Raw genomic sequence first — 21,040 nt, 5'->3', positions numbered from 1 at the left:
TTTGTTTCCTTCGCCCTTTAACACCATTATTATTTTTTTAACTTGCCAGCACCCTATGCTAGTCCCCTGCCTGTTTACAGCTATGCCCACTGAAAGACAAACCTGATAAATACCATTGCTTTGCCCTGTGTCAACACTATAAGTTATTAAAAAGCCTTCATCCTGTTGTATTTCCTTCTCTCTTCACCCTACTCCCCTGAGAGAATGTCTACACATTGATGAATATGTTAAGTTATAAGATTCTCCCAAATTCCAGTTGCAGTGATCTTACCCTAAAGGAGTGTTCATTTTCACATTAAAAAATGCTAACCGTAAAAAATAGTTCTCTCGACAGGGAAGTCTTTCTCATGGAGTCATGCAAAGTTTAAACTACATAATGTAATATCTAGTACTTAATAGTCTGCAGTGGTGTATGAAAAATATTCCACTAGGAATTAAAAAATCTATACTCTGTAAGAAAGCCCTGAGGGAATAATAAAGCTTTTCCTCAGAGAGCTGTTTTCCATATATACGCTAACCCTGCATCACATTATGATTGTGTTTTTACCTTAGATATTTTAACATTGATATTAATATGTATTTTCAAAGTTGTAAAATAATTTATTTTCTAATTAGTTACTAATGTTCTTAGGATTTTAAGTTCTTACTAACCACATGAATACAGGTAAAAATTGCCCTGTTGCCCTATGACCATGAAGGGTCATATCCTAAAATCGCAGAGCATCCTCCACACACAGATGCAGCCTTGGCATAGAATTAGATTTCTCAGGGTTGGAACCTCCTTCAGGCTCATCTGATCAGTCCCCTACCCAGGGCAGAACCAGGGTGTGAGTCCTTTCTCCTGAATGTAGTCCTTTAAGAACTTGTGTTTACATATTTGGATTATTTCTTTCTACAGATGACTGATTATTGTGAATAGCTTGTCTGAAAGTTGAGTGCTTCCACTGCGCTAATTCAGAGAATTAAATAATAACGTATTTCTTGCACAGTCCTTGGGTCTTACCCTTAAAATGTTTGTGGTCTAATGTGTCTAATGACTTTGAGGCTGCTATTGTCATTCCCTAGGTCCTACCAACATTCCTTCCCATGCAGCCCCCAGGAGTGCATAAATAACATCTCTTCATCCTAGTCTTCTCCTCCTTACTCTTACCTAACTTGAATTTTTACCCTGTTCTTAAGGTTCTTGGGTTCAGGTACCCTTAGAAAGGAAAGAAAAAGGAGCATGTATACTCTGATTTGCTTCTCTTGAGTTCCCTGGAGGGAGCAGTTTTCAAAGCCTCAACCTTTCTTCCTCTTAATGCTTTTTTTTTTGGTGAGGCAGATTTGCCCTGAGCTAACATCTGTTGCCGATCTTCTTTTTTTTGGTTGAGGAAGATTGTCCCTGAGCCAACATCCATGTCAATCTTCCTCTATTTTGTATGTGGGACACCTCTACAGCATAGCTTCATGGGCAGTGTGTGGGTCCCCACGGGGTCTGGGCTGCCAAATTGGAGTGTGCAAACTTAACCACTATTACATCGGGCCAGCGCCCTCTCTTAATGCTTTTATGCAGATAGCCAGATATAATAAAATAGGAAAGATTTCTAGCAGCTCTTTGGATTCCTTTTATTGGCTTCAAATGGGATGCAAACATATTTCTTCAGACTCCTAACCTACTTCTTATTTGTGCCGTTTCACCAAATTTTTAACTTTCAAGCATATTTGTATTTTTTGATTGAAGGCCTATTGTGAATTTACTGTCTTGGTTTATTCTAGAAGAAAGAAAACGTAAGACCACCAAACCCCAGCAGATAATTTTTATTAGAAATAATATCCTAGATGTTAAAATTCTAATCTTTTACCTTAAAACATGTTTATTTTAAAAAAAAGGAGGGAGAATACAGAGAAGTGGAAGTAACATGCCCATCCAGTAAGGAAAAATTACAGCATAAAATTATGTTAGTGTTGCTTTTTTAGTTATTATTTTATTTTTTTTTAAAGATTTTATTTTTTCCTTTTTCTCCCCAAAGCCCCCCGGTATATAGTTGTATATTCTTCATTGTGGGTCCTTCTAGTTGTGGTATGTGGGATGCTGCCTCAGCGTGGTTTGATGAGCAGTGCCATGTCCGTGCCCAGGATTCGAACCAACGAAACACTGGGCCGCCTGCAGCGGAGTGCACAAACTTAACCACTCGGCCACGGGGCCAGCCCCTAGTTATTATTTTTAATTGTGGTAAAATATACATAACATAAAATTTACCACCTCAGCCAATTTTTAGTCTGGAATTCAGTGGCATAAAGTACGTTCACGTCGTGGTGCAGCTATTGACACCCTCCATTTGCAGATCTCTTTTCATCTTGCAAATCTGAAACTCTGTACCCATTAAACTCCCCATTTGCCAAGTTAATGTTTTTAGCTAAGAAGCATGGCTTGGACTTCTACGACTGGAATATCCAAGGGAACATCCTCCTGCACATCCTTAGCACAAGTTCTTTAATTTGCTAGAATGCTGTGGTGACATTAGCAACTTATCCCAAGAGTTTGTTTAGCCACCATTGCCAATGCTGAATGTGTGTTTTGTAAGACTGATTATGTTTTTGCCAGTGGTTGTTATGGAGGGTGAGTGGCAGTATCATGATCATTTTAGTAGTCTATTTTATATAGTAGATTTCTTTAAAAAAGAAGAAATTTCATTTATCTTATTGCCTAGGTGATTCTTAAGGGCACAGAACATGAAGATACCGAATTGCTTAACCGCTTGTCATTGCCTTCATTTCTGCCTGGGCTTCAGTTTGTGTTGTTCTTATATCTGTGATTTTTAGTTCCTCACTAAGAAATGGTATGATCCTCAAGAAATGAAAATCCACTTTACTGAAGTCTCTATAAAACTAAGTGTTTGATGTGTTATGATTGACTTTCTCCTACACTAAGTTTACCTTAATGGTGTTGACTATAAAAATTGTGATTTTTCAAACAAAATGATTACATTACAGGCTATGCTACATAAACTAGATGAAGAAAATATTGGAAAATCCACTCATTGATAACAAAACTGCCTAATGGGCCTATTTAATTTTTTTCTTATAAAGTATAATAAAGCTAATAAATGCAAAACAAAAGTTTAATATTGCAGTCTTATCTGCTCTACTTGATGGGATGTTGTGAATTTCAAGGGATATATCATGTGTAACTGCAGTATATATTATTTAATGGTTGATCCCATTGTCATCCTTTAAGTTTAGATGTTCTGCCTGGTTATACAATATGAAATTCTGGGCCCAGACAGTTAAACCAAATGTAGGCTCTGTGTGTAACCCCCCGTTGAGCTATTCTCTGTATTGTGATAGTGACCTAGACAGGTAATTTTAAGTTGGTATTTCTTGGATTACAAATTTGGGTGAAAGGGATCACAAAGGAAATACCTTAGACTAAAGTATAGCCCAAGCCTAGGAAGAATAACAATTTAGGAAAAGGGAATGAATGCACTTTCATTATTGCTCCATTTCCCAAAGTGCTACAAGTTGCTCTAAAAAAATAAATTCAGGAAAGACACATGTTCTATTCCCTTCTGAGAGATTCACAGTTAATTTCAAAAACTTTGAGAAAGTAAAGAACAGCATGCGTTGTGGTTAAGTTTGGGGCTCAGAGTTTGAATCCTCCATCTGCCACTCACTAGCTGTATGATCTTTGGAAAGTTATATAATGTCTTCTGCCTCAGTTTCGCCTTTTGTAAAACAGGGATAATAATAATATCTATAAAGTTGTTGCGAGGTTAAATGACATGTTCCATAGAAAAATCCTTAGCACTGTGACTGACTGTTACTGAAAGTTGCCTAATGGAAATGGTAGTACTAATAATAGAAAAATCATTAAGCCCTGTGCTTCCTATGCTACTTGGCCATGGATTCTTCTTTTTTGAGGAACATTTATAAACATCTCACAGAATTAGAGTTGTGTGAATTAACTTTGAGAAATTCTGCATTATATTATGATACACAGTATACTTCTAGGTTCCCTTCTGTTCTCTAGTTGTCCCGTGAATATGATTTATTATTGTGTCTTACATATTAAGATCTTTTTTTTGAGTTTCAAAGTATTTTCTCTTTTATCATAATTTATTTTCAAATTGCTATAGGACAGCTGGTATACTGTTCAGCCCATTTTACCACTGGAAAAAGCTAGGGCTCACATTCATGTGGCCACATTCAGTGGCAAAGCCAGAACTCCACCCAGCGTCTCTTCTTTTCACTGTTTTCCCCCCAGGCAGTGTTGTTTCTCAAGGTCAAGCAGAGTCCTTTGTGTTTCCTTGTATTTTCTAGTGTACTCAGCACAGTTCTAAGCATAGAGAATGAGGCAAGTGGAGGTTTTTTTCAAGCAGGTTTTAGTAGGGTTAGTTGGGCCCTTTAATTGGACCTTCACCATAAGTAGGCAGTTTTAGAGCCTGTGTAGTTTAGAGGCTGCATAAATTGCTTTAGAACATTCACCTAGAAAAACAGAGATCTGTAAACTAAGGGCATATATTTGAATGATTAATTTTCTTTCAAATGTTAAAACTTTGAGTACTTAATATCCATTAACCCAACCTACTAGGTACTGTCCTCTTCTTGGATGGTATGTCACATTAAATGAACATAATTAAACATGCCCAGTTACTTTGGAAACATTCTGTGGTAATGAAGGCCAGTCACTCAGGTTGTTTGCTCCCTCGATTCATTGTTTAGTGGAGTCACTTAAGCTTTGGGTCCAGAAATGGAGTAATATTTAACTCTTAGGACATAAGTTGTGCTAAGTTAGTTAGCCAACAAGCACTTAAGGATCATCTTTTATATTATTTTTTTCCTTAATGCAGATTATTCAGGCTAAGACTCAAGTTGTCAGCTTTTGGGCCATGTATTCTAGTCTCTAGGTGTTTGAAAACAGTAGTGAATTTTCTACTTCCGGCTGCTTCCTACAGTACAGTTAAGGGTCTAATCTGGATTTGGGGTAGGATTTTCTCAGCGGCATGATGGGTAGCATATATGCTGCCTACATGGTGTTTTGAAGATTTGGTATATGGCATTATTTAAGAATTAATTTGGCCACAGCTAGAGGCAATAAGAAGAGGTGTTGGTCTCTTCTCCTTTCTGTTGTCTTACCTGTTTTATGGGATATTTGTTGGGCAGTAGCGTGATCATAGTCCTTGGAGATGGAACTGAGACCACGTGAACTATTAAGTTGTATTCTGCCCTTCTGATATGGCCAACTGTATGGGCCAACTAAAACATTACATTTGTGTTTTGGAGCTGGAGTTATGTCAACTCGTTATAGTTACATAATTTATTTCATGAAAATTAGAAGCTCTGGTGGTCAGTTATATAAAATGAGAAAATACATGAATTATCTAAGTGCTGTGTAGTAAACAAAATATTTCAAAACATGGGATCCCTGAGGGGAAAACGTAATAAAAAGAGTCCTTGATGAAAATATTGGGAATCACATAGTACCCGGAAAACTCTCTCATCCTCTTTCACCAGCCAATCCAAAGGTACGAAACGAAAACAGCATTAGGTCTGACCCCAGCTCTCCTGACTGCCTCAGTGATCCCACTACTTCATGTTTTTCCCATGAAGTGCATCTTGTAAATTAAGAGTAGTTTTTAAATGGGTTTGATATTGACCCAAGAGCTAGGGTGATTGTTTGATTTATTTTAACTTTAAATTTCCAATCAAATGAAGAGCCTTTTCCTTGCAGCCAAGATCATATTTTAAACAAGCAAACAAGACATCATCTTAATGTAAAATTAAATACTTGTATATGGCCGGATTGCATTATAGTATCATGTGACAAGCAAGGATATTAATATTTTCAGAAAATCAATAAGCATTTGTCAAATAAAATTAATTATGTATGTTTCCCTCTCTGCATCTCTCAGCATTCACCACTGTAGGTTTGTTTCATACAATAATGTGTATTGTATTGATTAGAATCTAAAGAATGAACCTGAGCTCGTGGTTCTCTACACCTTTCCCACCTTTGCTTCCTCCCTCCACGTTCCTATAACTTCACACATGCTCATATCCATTATGGCAATGATGGATTATTGGCATCCAGCCAACATGACAGGATGTCACAGGTTGCTGAGCACAGATTTTCAGACTCTGTTTCCACCTGAATTAACTATTATTGAAATAGTTTATTGAGACTGAAGTATTGATCATTTTCTGCTAACCTTGGCTTAAGGGAAGGAAGAGGAGGCAGTGGTGTTTTTGAAAGACACTAAATTTCATTTAAAAAAATCTCATTTATTTAGCCTTTTCTTCTTCCTATTTTATAGCCCCTATTGTTTTATTGCTTGGAAAAGGGTATCTTGGCTTTATTTTTATGACAGTATAATTATACTTCAGAAATGCACTTGATTACTATGGGTAACAAAATTGTTCTAGTATATTGGTTTGGCCAATATTGCTATACAAACAACTTTTCAGTCAATTGAGTCTGGTAAAAATCAATACATTATGGTAATATTTCAAGTAAGAATTTGCTGAATCTAACTATTTCAACACCATCTCCTTTCAGGGAAAAATAGCTCTGAAGTGGCAAGACTTCTTTGTGATATTTTAATAAAAATGCTTTCTTTATAAAGAAATTTAAAGTCCCCAGCAGAAGTGGTTATGAACAGATAAACATTAACACACTTCTGTTTTTATAGAGTGGAAGAGATCTAGTTTCCATTAGAAATCTATTCTCTGGCTTTCTTAGGAGGGTATAATATCCCGGTTTGACTTCATCTTGCAGTATGCCACTTTTGGATTCGTGTGTCTAGTTCTGGATACTGAGTGTACAGAGAAGTGCGGATAGTTTAGAGACCACACAGAGGAACATGGAGAGAATAATAAGGGGTCTGGGAATTGTGCCTGTCCAATCCTTCATTCATTTGTGGAACAGTCATGTTCTGAGCGTGTGCTTTGTGTTGGGGACAGCCCAGCTCTCATCAGACCTGTGTCCAGAGGGATGGAGAAGCTCTGTCCACAGGTAAGTACGGGATCTCACCATCTATGGCAAGTGTCTGTCTGTGTGGTACACAGGTCTCGGGGACAGAAGAAGGAGAGATGACTTTTAGCTCTTTCCTCAGCAAGAACCAGGAAAGGCCTCAGGGAGGAATGGTATTTGAGGTGAGAAGTGGTCAAGGAGTTGACTTTTATCTGAAGAAGAGAAAATTAAGGGGCTCTGAGATAGCTGTCTTAGAAAAAGTCTGAGGGGCATTCCTGTAGACAGAGGAACAGGTTTGCTTTGTGTTCTGAAGGCTAGCCTCAAATTGCTTGTCGTGAATGTCTCTGTGACAGCCTGCCTTTGTTAGAGTGGGAGATGTGTTCTTCCTGCTGTTCTTCCAAGTGGACTGTCCTCCCTGGAGGAGGGTCGTGTCCGGGTAGTCTGGCTGGGCATCCTCACAGGGCCCAGCCCTGCGCTTTACCTTTATTGTTTCAAGAATTAACCTGCAGAGGCAGATTCTTTTCCACCTAAGGATGGACACAAAGTGGTGTCCGTTTGTGTGCCTCTCTAGGAGATGTGAACTGTCCTTCCTTAGGCAGAACGACATGGCTGTTGTTCAGAACCGCTGAGGAAGGAACTCCCACTTAGACCTGGACATGAGATGACCACAGAGGTTACTCTCCAGTCTAAAGCTCCAGAACTAAATTCAGCATTCAGCCACCATAAAAATCTTATAGCAGGTATTGCTTGGTTTTATTCTTTTAAATTTTGTGTTATCATACATTCATTTATTCATTGAACAAATACCAACTGTCACTCTGTGCCAAGGACTGTTCTAAGCATGTGCGATCCAGTAGTGCACAAGACAGATGAGTTCTCTGTGTTCCTGGACTCACACCAGTGGAGCAGACGGACAGTAGTCGAGGAAATGAATACTGAAGTACAATGATGTAGACCTTGCAAGTGCTGTAAAGATTGTAAAATAGGTGCTCAGCAAGGCTTATCTGAGGAGCTGCTTTCTGAGCTGAGACCTGAGGGGACAGGAAGGAGCCAGCCATGGGAAAAGTAGGAGAAGAACCTTCAAGGCAGAAGAACCACTCTTGGCAAAACCCTAAGATGGATGTGAACGTGTTGTGGCTAGGCCAGTGTGGCTGGAGTAGTTAATGAGCTCAGGAGAGCAGAGAGAGGGGCAGGGGCCTCATCTGGATCTTTTAGACCTTGCTAAGTCCTTGCTAAGAAGGCATAGTCAGTATGGTTACCCCCTTTTTACAGTGAGAAAGGTAAAGCTTGGAAGGGTTAGGTGGTATGCCCAAGATCAAATCAAGACTAGAACTCAGTGTCAAACATCGACCTGTACACCTTAAATGTATACAGTTTTTATTTGTCATTTGTGCCTTAGTAAAGCTGGGGGGCAAAAGACTAGAACTCAGGTCTTCTGATACCTAGATCAGCACTTGGGACTGCCTCTCAAGCCAGGGTTTTTCTGTTTGCCATACTCTCTCTTATGTTTCCTAATTTTCACCTGAATTGTTTTTTAATGTGAGATGTAAATTAATATATAATCTTGAAAGTGATGTGCCATCTCTAGTTAATTTTAGAGGTTTTTTAGTAGATGTTAAAACAACCATTCCTTGGCTGACAGAATTATTGCAACGTAACTTGTTATTTGGTCTATCCTTTGGGTCTTTTTACGTATCAAAAACTTAGAATTTAATAATTGAATCCCTAGATTAATTGCATGGTTATGCTAGTGGAGTTGGTGCATTTCTTGATTTATAAGACACATTAATTTTTTTTTTTTTTTTAGCTATTTTACAGTATCTGATGTGCTAGAAAATTGTAGTCTCTTGGTTGGCATATAGCACAAGCAAATATTTGTATACCATAGCATCTAGGGTATTTACTTAAATTGCTTTTTTGGGAAATAATTCACTGGAAAGTCCAAAAGGCATTTACTGTGTATAACTTTCTGCCACAGTTTTTTTCAGTACTCTGTTGTTTGGTACTTTGATATAAGAGACCATGTTTCTGTTAAATTGCTGCCTTACTGGAGTGAAATATGTGTAGGTTCTGATTTGTGCACTGATGCTGAATCGGAAGAACAGATTACTAAATTAGAGGGGGAATGGCAATAGAGACTTAGGCTGTGGATATTAATCATAAAATTTTTTTAAATATTAATTTGATTTTTAAATGTGAGATTGTATCATGTTATCCACTTGACTCTAAAATTTACATACTTTTCCTTGTTAGTATTACAAAAGAAGAAAAGAATGTACAGAATTATTGCTAAAAGCAGAATTCATGGTTTTTGTTTTGTCAGTCCAAATAATGAAATGAAAAATGTTCAGATAAAATTAGAACTTGCTTTAGGGCACAATCAATATAGCATTTTAACAAGCTTAGTATATTTGGAAAATATGTATTGTGTAAGGTTCTCAAACATACTGATTCTGATACAACTGCTAACTGTAGCAGCAAAGTCTAACAATATAGTCAATAAACATAAAGCTCTGATTAAACCATAATTAAGTTTTCAGAAAAGTTATCTAAAAACTATGAATAAAATCTATTTTCACATTGTCTCAACAACAAAATGCATAGCCAACAAAACTTTATAGTGATAGAGAAAACAATACATGGGATAAAATTACAGAATGAACTTTTACCGTAAACACACGTACTAAGTTAAGTTTCTGTACATTATTTATTTCTTGTTCCTTTTAACTTTTTTGAAGGTGATTCTTAGTGTTGCAGAATATAACCACTGGGATAGCTGACTGAAAGGGCAGATGGCAAGTTTCCCTGCTTCCCAGGAAGCCCAAGTAAAGTGTTCCAAGGCCATGCCTACGCATACCCAAACGTAAGAGGTGCTCAGAATCACAGTGGCTGCATTTCCGTTCCAAACTGGGCCACAGTCACATGCCCGGGGTTATCCCCCAGCAGCAGTGGAAGGAGCTGGGTAGAGTAGATGTCACCATCCTCATTTGACCTATGAGGAAACTGAAACAGAGAAATTAAGGAATTTCCTTGAGGATTCAAAACAAGACATGAGTAGGACCACTGAAACTCATGCTTTCTTATTTCTTAGTCCCTTCCCAGTGCCTGTCCTAGTAAATAATTACATTTTGGTTCTATAAGGAGCTAAGGCAAGCAGATTATGTGCAAGCCTAAGAATTTCTGCTGGCATTTTCTAGCAAATATACTACAGTTGTACTTTTTATTTTTATTTTTTTGCATCAGGCACACATATCCTACAGGTGACCCATATGAACAAACAGCTGTCTTCCTTCTTCCTTACTTCTCTGAAGCTTGTAATCTTTGAAGTAACTCATTAATCCAGTGTCAAAAACATTAATGCTGAACTCCAAACTTCAGTCACTTCAGCATTTGATTCTTCAGAAATGATATCTTTGGGTTTTTTCATTACCCGTGATTTTGTGAGTGTATTTGTGTGTGTTTAAATCATCTTTGAAATCTTGTTGGTGTTTTTGGCTGCTGATCTTTATAAGGAAGTTAGTTATCCGCCTTCCACACAAACCCCTCTTTCTCTCTCCTCCCGTTAATCTTACTTTAAAAATATATGTGACGTCATTAATTCCATCTCGTGAATATCCAGATTGGAGAATAGCACCTTCTCTTGCCTAATCTCAGATGACTCTAAAAACAGAATGTTGCATAATTTTTTAAGAGAATGTTCAAATACAGTTTATATATTTTTGGAAGTCACTAAAGACAGCTCAAAAACGACGTGGTGGAATTGTGTTTAGAATCCAAACACTTTCCTTCTGTTGTCCAAAACGTAGCCCCTCAACTTAGAGGCACAGTGCCGTGTGCAGGAAAGTCACTCAAATGCCTTCTTGCTTTGGGGTTTAAAGACGACTGTCCCCGGATGGCGGGAGGTATCTTGGTAGTTTAACTGTTGTTCAGTTTTCTGTTAAGGAAATAGTCCCTCTTGGTTTGTTTTGACCCTAGTCATGATACACCTTTTTCATGAAGTCTGTTATGCACAAAAGTGCACAAAATGAAGATAAAGTGCCTCTCTCTCATCTGACAAAAGCCATTCCTTCGCAGAATGGTAGCTGCAGTGAAAGTAAATAAATGAATGGACAGCAATCACAGCCTAGTTGATGAAACTGTTCAATTAAAGCACAGGCATTTACATGGTGTAATTTCCCTAAATTGCCAATGAGCCCCTTTAGACACAACCAGTGTTCAAATTGATTTCAGCATTGATTTTGGCTGAAGCTGATAAATTTCTGCTTGTTAGTTAAAGTAATTTTGCAAAGACTTTGTACTGCAGTATTGAAGTGTTCATTTAGCTGATGGTTAAAAGAGGAGTTATTTACAGAGGCCTCTACTGTTGTTCTGAGATGGGACAATTCCCCAATCATCTTTTACTTTTAATTTTTTAGGCTTCAGTATACCAATCAATAGGTGATTGAAACTGATTAAAACTTATCCAACCAGCTGCCTATGGCAGTTTAATTAGAGGCTGGATGATTCTTAAATTAAAGTTGTCTTATTTTCATTGCATAGCTGTCTTCCAGCAGAGTAAGGGACTAACAGTGCTGAAAACTTAGTTTGGCATTGTTAAGTATCTTGCAAGTGTTAAACCACTCAATAGCTATTCCTAAGGCAACTCAAACATGTCTTCAGAGGCTTTTGCCTTTATAGAGATTAGACATAATAATATACTTACCTTCTAGCCAAGGAATTTTTTTTTCAGACAAAGGGATAACCAGAGTGTAGTGAGATACCTGAAAGAATAGCTGTTTGTGATATATATCTTATTTCATAAGCAAGATGAGTGGTTGAGCTTATTTTTTAAATACTGCAGTACAGGATGAAACTAGCCATCGTGATAGCCTATGCATCTCCCCCCTGAAAAACATCAGCTCTGAATTTATATTTTTTATTCTATTTTGAGGTCTTGATTAAAATCAGTCTCCAATGAATGAAAAATAAGTATTTTCATAGAAATGTATGTTGACTTTTCAACAGGATTGTGGGCAGGGTTATAAAGAGAGAGATTTTTGCTTTTTTTTTTTTTTCCCAGGGAAGCGTCCCTGTTTTCTGTAGTGTGGGACAGTTTCTTGAGTTTTCAATGGAAATGGGTTAATATTTCTGTCATAGGGGACATATTACATCTGGTACTATGGGGAAGAAGGGAATAAACGGCTCACTTTTCAGAGGTGCATTTACTCTTTGACCCACTAGGGTACTGTTTAGTGTTCTAGGAGAGGTAATTTAGTAAATTGCACCCCAGTGGCCTGAAAAAGTTAATGCAACTCTGAAAAGTGAGTCATTCAATCGATTTTCCCTATTGCTTTTTAAAAATCAACACTGACCATATCCAGAGAACCTTGAAGACAACTGGAATTAGAGCATCTAGAAGCAGCCAGTTTATGTTCACACAGGCTTATTGGGACATGCATTGGATTTGGCTTCAGAGGACCCGAGTCCACATCTCACTCCAGCGCTTATCAGATAAGAATCTTGAAGCAGTTGTTAGCCTCTCCAAGCTTGGGTTCCTTATCTGTAAAGTGGCGATAATAAGAAAATCTACCTCATAAATTTTTGTGCAAATAAAATAGCTTCTCTCTCTATGAAGTATTTTATAAACTATAAAACACAATAGAATATTAATTACTACTAGAAGGAGGTTTTCTAAACAGCCATTTTTGGATCTGATTTTGGAAAGTGATTTATTGTTAGTTTTCTACCAAGAAACTGTGAACAGAGATTACATTGTGATCAAGGTATTTCAGGAGAAAAGTTTCCTATCTAGTTACTCCTCAGGGTATTCTTATTTTGCCCCACATGTATTGCCTGACTACTCCATTTCTCTCCTTCATTCTCATCATTAGGCTTTATATCTCTTGCCTCTCTGTTTTGCCCATTACGTTGTTTCAGAACCTTTGATGAAGAGATCACTATGACTGCAGCTTCCTTGATCTCAAAGGTATTTAGGTCATATATTAAAAGACATTACTCTAGTTGATGTGGGAATATTAAAGTCTCGAACTAGGGCGCATCAACTTAGGGAAGAAATATGGAGGCAGTGATGACCACATTGACTTTGAGGCAGATGTGGGAGTAAAAAGGAGTATATAACCATAGTAAAGAAGAAGACAAAATGATAAAATGTAGGGTTACAGTAGCTTTTCTCTAGTTGGAACTCTTTCTAAACCTACCAAGTTTCCCATATCGTACGTTAGGTTTGATTTGTGAGCCTGATGTGTATGATCAGCATCTTGAAAGAGTTGTTAGTATCTGTAACTTAATAACATGTTTGATTTGACACTTAAACATTCTGGGGAGCCCTGTTGCTTAACTACAGATTATTTTGCAATCAGTAGCCAAGCATCTGTAATGGCTTTTTAGGCAGAAGGAAGGTTGGCATAGACTGCTATTTGAACTAGTACAGTTTACATAAAAGCTTCCTTTTACAACTGCTGTTTACTTTGGATTTCCTATTTTAACAGCTAGAGCCTGGCTAATGTGTTTATCTGTTATGGAAGGCAACAACTGTCAGTGTTGATTCCCCTGAAACTATTTGAATTTTTTCTGTGGATGGCTATTTTAGTACTATGTGGCATATTGGTAAAATCCACCCCCAAAGAAACCTACCAAGAGAACAAATCTCTAAAAAGATCAAGCAATGACACAAAATTTTCATTAACTGAACCACAGCTACTTTATATTTGGTTACTGAAACCATGTCGTTGCATTAAAAGATGACATCCAGGATTTAAAAAAATTAATCTCACAAGATAAAAGATTTTTGTTTCGTTTGTATATGTATGTATATACTCACATGCATTTATACCCTTTCCTTTTATAAGGCAAAAAAGTATTCTGTTTGTTTGGTATTGTCTTCAGAATTGTTCAGACTTATAATCTTTTGGTATAATGTAATACAGTCAACTCTCAGGTTCCTTATTTTAAATAGGAGACTGAAAGTGTATCACCTCATGCTGGGTGTCTCCTAGTGGAGCATTTAGCCCTTTGATTTCCATCATCTTCTTTCTTTTTGCTGTAGTTCTCTGAGATGGAAAAACTTCTAAGTTAGAGAAAGACTTCCATTTGTTATTCTAAATTTATATAAAATCAGAGTTACTTTGTTTTGGTCAATAAATAAAATGTCATATAAAGATCAAGGAAACAGCGTCTGTAAGTATGAGAACCAATGATCTTACTTCATATTTGCTTTAATGGATACCATATTTTCTTGATAAGGAAGTACATTTAGTAATTAAATCTGAATATGGCCAACTCTTAACTTTCTATGCTAATGAGAATTAAGAATTGCATAAATAATTAAAATGGACAACTAATCAGAAATCTCATTTTAGGCAATGGTTTGTCTCCTCCCAATCAAACTTTTTGTCATAATGAATCAGATCTGAGAGGTCGCTTTGTCTCCTTTCCTCTGCCTGTTTCCAATGGACATCTTGGAAATCTCTATGGCGTTCAAAGATCAGAGAAGCAGAGAATCTAGGATACCCCACAAGCTGTGAAATCTTTGCCTGAAAAACAGAGAACCCGATTTTATCATTTAAGAGAGCCATTACTATCTATGTCTCTAGTGAGCTCATAACAATGCATTTGTAACTTACTTATTTTAAAATACTCTTTGCTGACCGTCTTGCTTGCCTCCTACTTTTCCTCTAAGAGACCCAAGGAGCAAATAAATAAACATCATATTTTTTTCTGCTTACCTAGAAAAATACCATCCTTTCTAATTGCTGGTTATTTCTTAAGCCGAATTCTAACTATTGCTTTCACTGTTTTAGTGACTGGATTATTTTCTTAGGTTTCCCCTCCATTTGGACAATTTTTCAACAATTGATAGCACTCTATAAATAATTCACAGAGTACTTGTGTCCTTCTTTTCACTAACCTTCTCTGAAGTATGTTATGTTAGAAGTAGAACTTAAGTCAATGGTGTTTATTCCACATGGTGTGTGAAAGAATCACCCTGCCCTCTTTACAGGACAGTGGCAATACTGTCGTTTCAATGTTCTTGTTTGCCGTTGTGATTAAAAGTTATCATCCATGCAGTTACTCTTGAAATTCTTGCTCCAAGAAGCAAAAAAATAGAAAAGATGTTTCCCTACTCATTTTGATGACCATTTTGCTAACAAATGAACATTTATAACATATTATCAGTTATGCTGAAATATGAAATATTTACAGTCAAATCATAGGTCAGTCCCTCCATTCTTAAGTTGTATCCTACCTCACAATCACTAGACAAGCACAGATACTCCCTATTATGAATTCTTTCTGCTCATAATTTAAAATAATTTGATTATAATGTGTTCAGAAATTAATATGCAGAATAGTGCCATAGAAATTAGATGCCAACTTTAATTGTATGAGATTGTACAAGCTTTATCAGAAAATATATGATCAGCTCTAGGTTATTTATTTTGTGAGCAGGAGTCAGCTGGGACAATTCGTATTTTTTTGGTTCTCCTAGAATTTGAAATTCTAAGCATAAATAATTTCAGTAAACATTGTGAAATACAGATGCAGTTGACATAAATTTGTGTGGGAGTCCAGCTGTTGGAATGTGAGCACAGGTTGTTTCTCCCTTATGTCCTGTGTGAATGTAGGACTTTTTAACATTGTTTTCAAATTTTTCTTTTTTTTACTCACTTTTGAAGATTCTTATAGAAATTCAGTTTATTCTTTGGACTGATGTATCTTTTAATAAATTCTCATTAGGATTTAGATGAAGGTGATTATACCTAAAGCTTTATATGTATTATACTAGACCCGTCCTTAAAATTTCAAAGAGCAGAAATAGAATTAGTTGCATGTGTCCCCAAGTATTGCTTTTGAAATCAGTCACCTACCTACGTGAATACCTACTCTGTGTAAGGTACTGTACCTGGCAATGTGAAAGATCTAACACCAACATTCGGGGCCTTAGAGACACCATTCTCTGGATTCTGTTGCTGGCTTACTATCTGCACCTTCTCATCTTCTTTACTGATTTCTTCTCATCTTTCTGACTTCTGATTTTGGAGTGCCTTAGGTCCAGTCCTCAAACCTCATCTCTATTTAATTTAATTTTTAAGAGAGCTTTTGTAGTTCCATGGCTTTACATGTCATCTATATGTTGAAGAAGCCCAAATGTTTATCTCCCTGTCCTCTGTCCTGAACTTCAGATTCATCTCTAATTGCCAGTTGGATATCTTTCAAGCGTTTCAACATCACCCAAAACTGAACTCTTGATATCCTCCAAAACCTGCTCCTTCTACAGTTTTTCCAGTCTGAGTAAATGAAACTCTATTCTACAAGTTGCTCATGACAAAAACTTTGCATTTGTTCTCAATCCTTCTTTTTCTCTCAGACCATCCATCATATTTACCCACAAATCTTGTTGGCTCTTCCTCAAAACTATTTCAAGAAGTCACCACCTCTCACCACTCTTCCTACCACCCTACTCTAAGGCACTGTTATTTCTTGCTGGGATTATTGCAGTAGCCTCCCAAACAGTCTCCCAGTTTCTATCCTTGCTTTGCTACAAAGTGTTCTCTCCACCCAGCAGCCAAAATGACCTTTCTAAAATATAAACCCCCGTTCCTCCCACCATGGCTTCTCATGTCACTCATGATAATAGTTAAAGTCCTCACTGTGGCGTAAATGGTACTACACAATCTGTCTTCTCGTCACCTTGTCTCCCACCTCTAGCCCTCCTGCTTGTTCCACCTCCACACACACCAAATACACACTTCTGCCTTAGGGCCTTCGAACTTACCAGTCCTCTGCTAGATTCCTCTTCTTCCAGATATCTAAGTGATGTCCTCCCTTACTGCTCAAATATAACCTGGTAAGAGAGGTGTTCCCTGACCTTTTCCCCAAAGCTAATATAAAAAAAAATGCCCCTAATCTTGGTTGCTCTCTATATCCTTACCTTTATTCTTTTGTGTTGCGTTTTCACTACCTGACATACTGTATATTTATTTGATTATTGTCAGTCTTCCCCCATTGGAAAGTAAGCTCCATGAGAGCTGGAACTTTGTCTAGTTTGTTCTCTGCTCCATCCACAATGCCCAGAGAGTGCTTGACAATTTGAGATGTGCATTAGGTGTTTGTTAAATAGATAAACTAAGTTTCTGTGGTAGAAGTTAGGGATAAAGCAGTGAACAAAATGGAACTTGAGCCTGATCTTGAAACTTAGAATAAAATAGGATAACACATAGATTGTATATTAAGAATTTACAATATAGTCAGGTAATTAGAGTTTACAATATAGTTAAATAAAGCATGTACTAGTGAAGTTAAATAGCAGTTTTGAAGAGAACTAACAATTTATAACAGCCACACATGAAGTATTATAAGACATTAGAGTAGTTGATGCCAGTGGATAAATTCAATCACATAAACCACAGAGTACAGGGAATCTGGTAGGTGGAATTTTAATGCATTCTTTTCCTGAACCCCACCTTCAGCATTGACAATATCCTGGAGTACACTTATTTCAAACTATTCTCTGTGTATACTCTGTCTATAACGGAAAGAGCCCAAGGGTTGAATTGAGATAGATCCAGATTTGAATCCTGTATCTGCCATTCATGAACTCTTATTACCTTGAGTGAGTTTCTTAATACCTTAATATCCCTGAATCTATTTCTATTATTATCTGTAAAATGTGGCTTATGATAACTTATGATACATACATCATGGGGAAGTTAGAAAAATTCTGTAAACCTTTAGGAATTGTTACTTTCCTGTTTCCTTTTCCTTTCTTCCTTCTCCTGACTACCCCGTTTATTTATTAACTTCTAAATATTTGAGTATCTACTCCGTGCTAAGTATTATGCTAGGTAGTGTGTACACGTTGTTGAATGAATTAAATGTGGTCTCTGTTCTCATGGAGCTAAAAAGTGCAGGATTATATAGCCTAAGGCTGACTAGGTAAGGTTCCTATATTTCTGTTAATAAATACTATAATTTTCCTATTATCTTAGCTTGAAATTTTAGATTCATCTTTCTCATCCCTATGTTTCATAAATTCTCTCTGGCCAAAGTCGTGTGTATCTCTTTCTCCTTTTCCACACCTGTGATTACTACCCAGGTTCATATCACCACTTCTTGCATAGACTAGTGTAACAGCTTTCTAAGTGCCCTTTGCTTTTTCTAGTTTCTCCTCTTTTCCAGTAGTATTATTATGATATGCAACCAGAGTAAGGATTTAAAGTTAAGTTCTGATCATATCACTTCTCTGTCCAAAAACCTTCAGTGGCTTTGTATTGGCCAGCAAATTGGGTACAGTAAACTTTGAACAACGGTAATGAAAGCTGAAAGACAGTGGTATCTTCAAAAGACTGAGAGAAAATAATTGTCTCAGTTAATTGTCATTCAAGAGTGAGGGCAAAATGTATCTTCAGAAATGAATATAAAAGATTATACATATGTGTCTATATATGTGTAGACAGAAAAAGATATATGTTTATGGGAGAGGGGAGAGTTAGTTTATTACTGAGGGAAGTACTTTAGGTAGAAAGAAATTGAATCCAGTTGAATCCAGAAAGGAATAAAATGAAAGAAGGAATGCTGACCCTGTAAATAAACCTGAATATATAAGACAACAATAGTAGTGATTAATTTAGGGACGTCAAAATGAAGTGAAACAAAAACACTAGAGGCCGGCCCCGTGGCCGAATGGTTAAGTTTGCGTTCTCTGCTTCAGCGGCCCAGGGTTTCACCAGTTGGGATCCTGGGTGTGGACATGGCACCGCTCATCAAGCCATGCTGAGGCAGCATCCCACATAGCATAGCCAGAAGGACCTACAACCAGAATTTACAACTATGTACTGGGGAGCTTTGGGGAGAAGAAGAAGGAAAAACAAAACAAAACAAAAAGACTAGGCAAAATAATATAAGATGAGAAGGGCTGATTGGAATTCTAAGATTTTTATATGGTTTGAGAGAAGGATAGAGATAGTAATTAACTTTTTATTTGGTTATCAAGAATGATTGTTAAAAATTGTATGGGTAACTACTAAAAGACAATGAATGGAATGTATAACATCAAAACCAATAGAAGGATTAAAGGGGGAGTAATCGAGTATAGTAGAGGGAGAGAGGTGTGAGGTAAGTGAATAAGATGGTAGGAATAAATCCAAATATATCAGTAATTATAATAAGTATAAGTAGACTAACATTGCCAGTTAATAGATTGTTTAGATTAAACTTTAAAAAAATATAGCTGTAACTATTTTAGACTATTTTAGGAGACATTCCTAAAACATAAAGGCAGAAAAAAGTTGAAATGAATAGCATGGGGAAAAGATACCAGGCAAAAACTAATCAAGAGAGAGCTGTTGTGGTTATATTAGTATAAGACAAAACAGACTTTAAGGCAAAAAGTATTATTAGGGATAGAAAGGAGTGCTATGTGATGATAGAAGAAACAGAAACTGTGAACACTTAATTGTCCTAAACTCATACGTAACTAATAACATAATCACAAAATATGTAAAGCCAAAAATTTACAGAATTACAAGGAAAATTTGGTAAATCCACAGTCACAGTGGGAGAATGTCTCTCAGTAATCAACAGATCAATCAGACCAAAATTAGTAAGGATATAGAAGATTTTAACATCACAATTAATAGACTGGTCACATGATCATACGTGGAGCTCTTCATCAGTCAAATTGAGAATATACATTATTTTCAGGTACAAAAATATTTTTTAAAAACTTATGTACTAGGGAACAAAGCAACTCTCAGTAACGTCTATAACATACAAATCACTTTTTCTAACTACAATACAGTTAGTTTAGAAATCAATCATAATAAGTTAACCCCCTGATACATTTGTAAATCAAAGTGCACACATCTGAATAACTTATGAGTCATACAATATGTCATAATGGAAATAAAAATGTTTACAACTGAACATGAGAGAAATACCATATATGAAAACTCATGAGATGCAGCCAAAGTCATATTTAAAGGATAGTTTGTTGTACATACGGTAGAAAAGAATAACTGGATAGTGATAGGCTTAGCATCTACCTCAAGAAATTTTTTTTTTAAAGGGAAGGGGTTAAACCCAAAGAAAGTAGAAGGAAAATAATGCTAAAGAAAAAGCAATCAATGAAATTAAAATTCAGGAGATAATTCAAGAAAACCAAAAGCTGGTTCCTTGGAAAAATTGATCAAGTATAACACAGAGCAGACAGAAATAACGAAGTTAAGATTAAAAGAGGGGACATAATTCTAGACAGAGCAGAGATCTTCAAAATAAGAGGATACAATGAGTAACTTTATGCCAGTAAATTTGAAAACAGAAAATGGACGGTTTCCTAGAAAAGCTTAAAACTGTTTTAGGAAAGATAAAAACAAAAATAGACTTATAGCAATTAAGAGAATTTATTCATTCATTTAACAAATATTTATAAAATGTGCCCACACAGTTTTAGGTACTGGAGATACAGTAGTGAACAAAAAAAGAGAAAGTCCCTGTTTTCATAGAGCTTGTTTCTAGCAGCAGGAGACAGATAATAAGTTAATAAATAAGGTGTTGATGAATTCTATGAAGAAAAAGGAAGAGAGAATGGGCTGTTTTATGTAGGATAGTCAGAGTAAAATTGGACCTGAAGGAAGTGATAGAGCAAGCCAAGTTTGTATCAGAGGAAGAGTGACCCAGGCCTGAGGAGTAGGTACAAAGGGCCTTAGGCAGGAATAGGTCTGGTAGAACAGAGTGAGAATTGTGAATAAGAGAGATCGGCAGGGGCTGGCCCTGTGGCCGAGTGGTTAAGTTCTCGCGCTTGGCTTTTGCAGCCCAGGGTTTCGCTGGTTGGGATCCTGGGCATGGACTTAGCACCACTCGTCAGGCCATGCTGAGGCGGCATCCCACGTGTCACAACTGGGAGGACCCACAATTAAAAGACACAACTATGTGGTGGACAGATTTGGGGAGAAAAAGCAGAAAGGAAAAAAAAGAGAGAGATTGGCAGAAGCAGAGATGAGTGAGATAACCAAGGACCAGATCGTGAAATCCATGTAAGGACTTTGGAATTCAGCAGTTAGAAATCTACCTATAAAATGGAGATGATGTTGA

The 21,040-nt window shown here is 36.8% G+C and overlaps 1 protein-coding gene across 15 annotated transcripts in view; it reads left to right on the top strand.

Annotated features, from left to right (window-relative positions):
• Positions 1 to 21,040, top strand: part of MAP2K5 (mitogen-activated protein kinase kinase 5) — a 245,052-nt gene that overhangs the window by 60,805 nt on the left and 163,207 nt on the right. The window lies entirely within an intron of this gene.

The sequence above is a fragment of the Equus caballus genome, chromosome 1 (assembly GCF_041296265.1).
Source record: "Equus caballus isolate H_3958 breed thoroughbred chromosome 1, TB-T2T, whole genome shotgun sequence".
Taxonomy (NCBI): domain Eukaryota; kingdom Metazoa; phylum Chordata; class Mammalia; order Perissodactyla; family Equidae; genus Equus; species Equus caballus.
The sequence above is the reverse complement of the archived record's forward strand: the minus strand, read 5'-3'. Positions and strand labels throughout refer to the sequence as shown.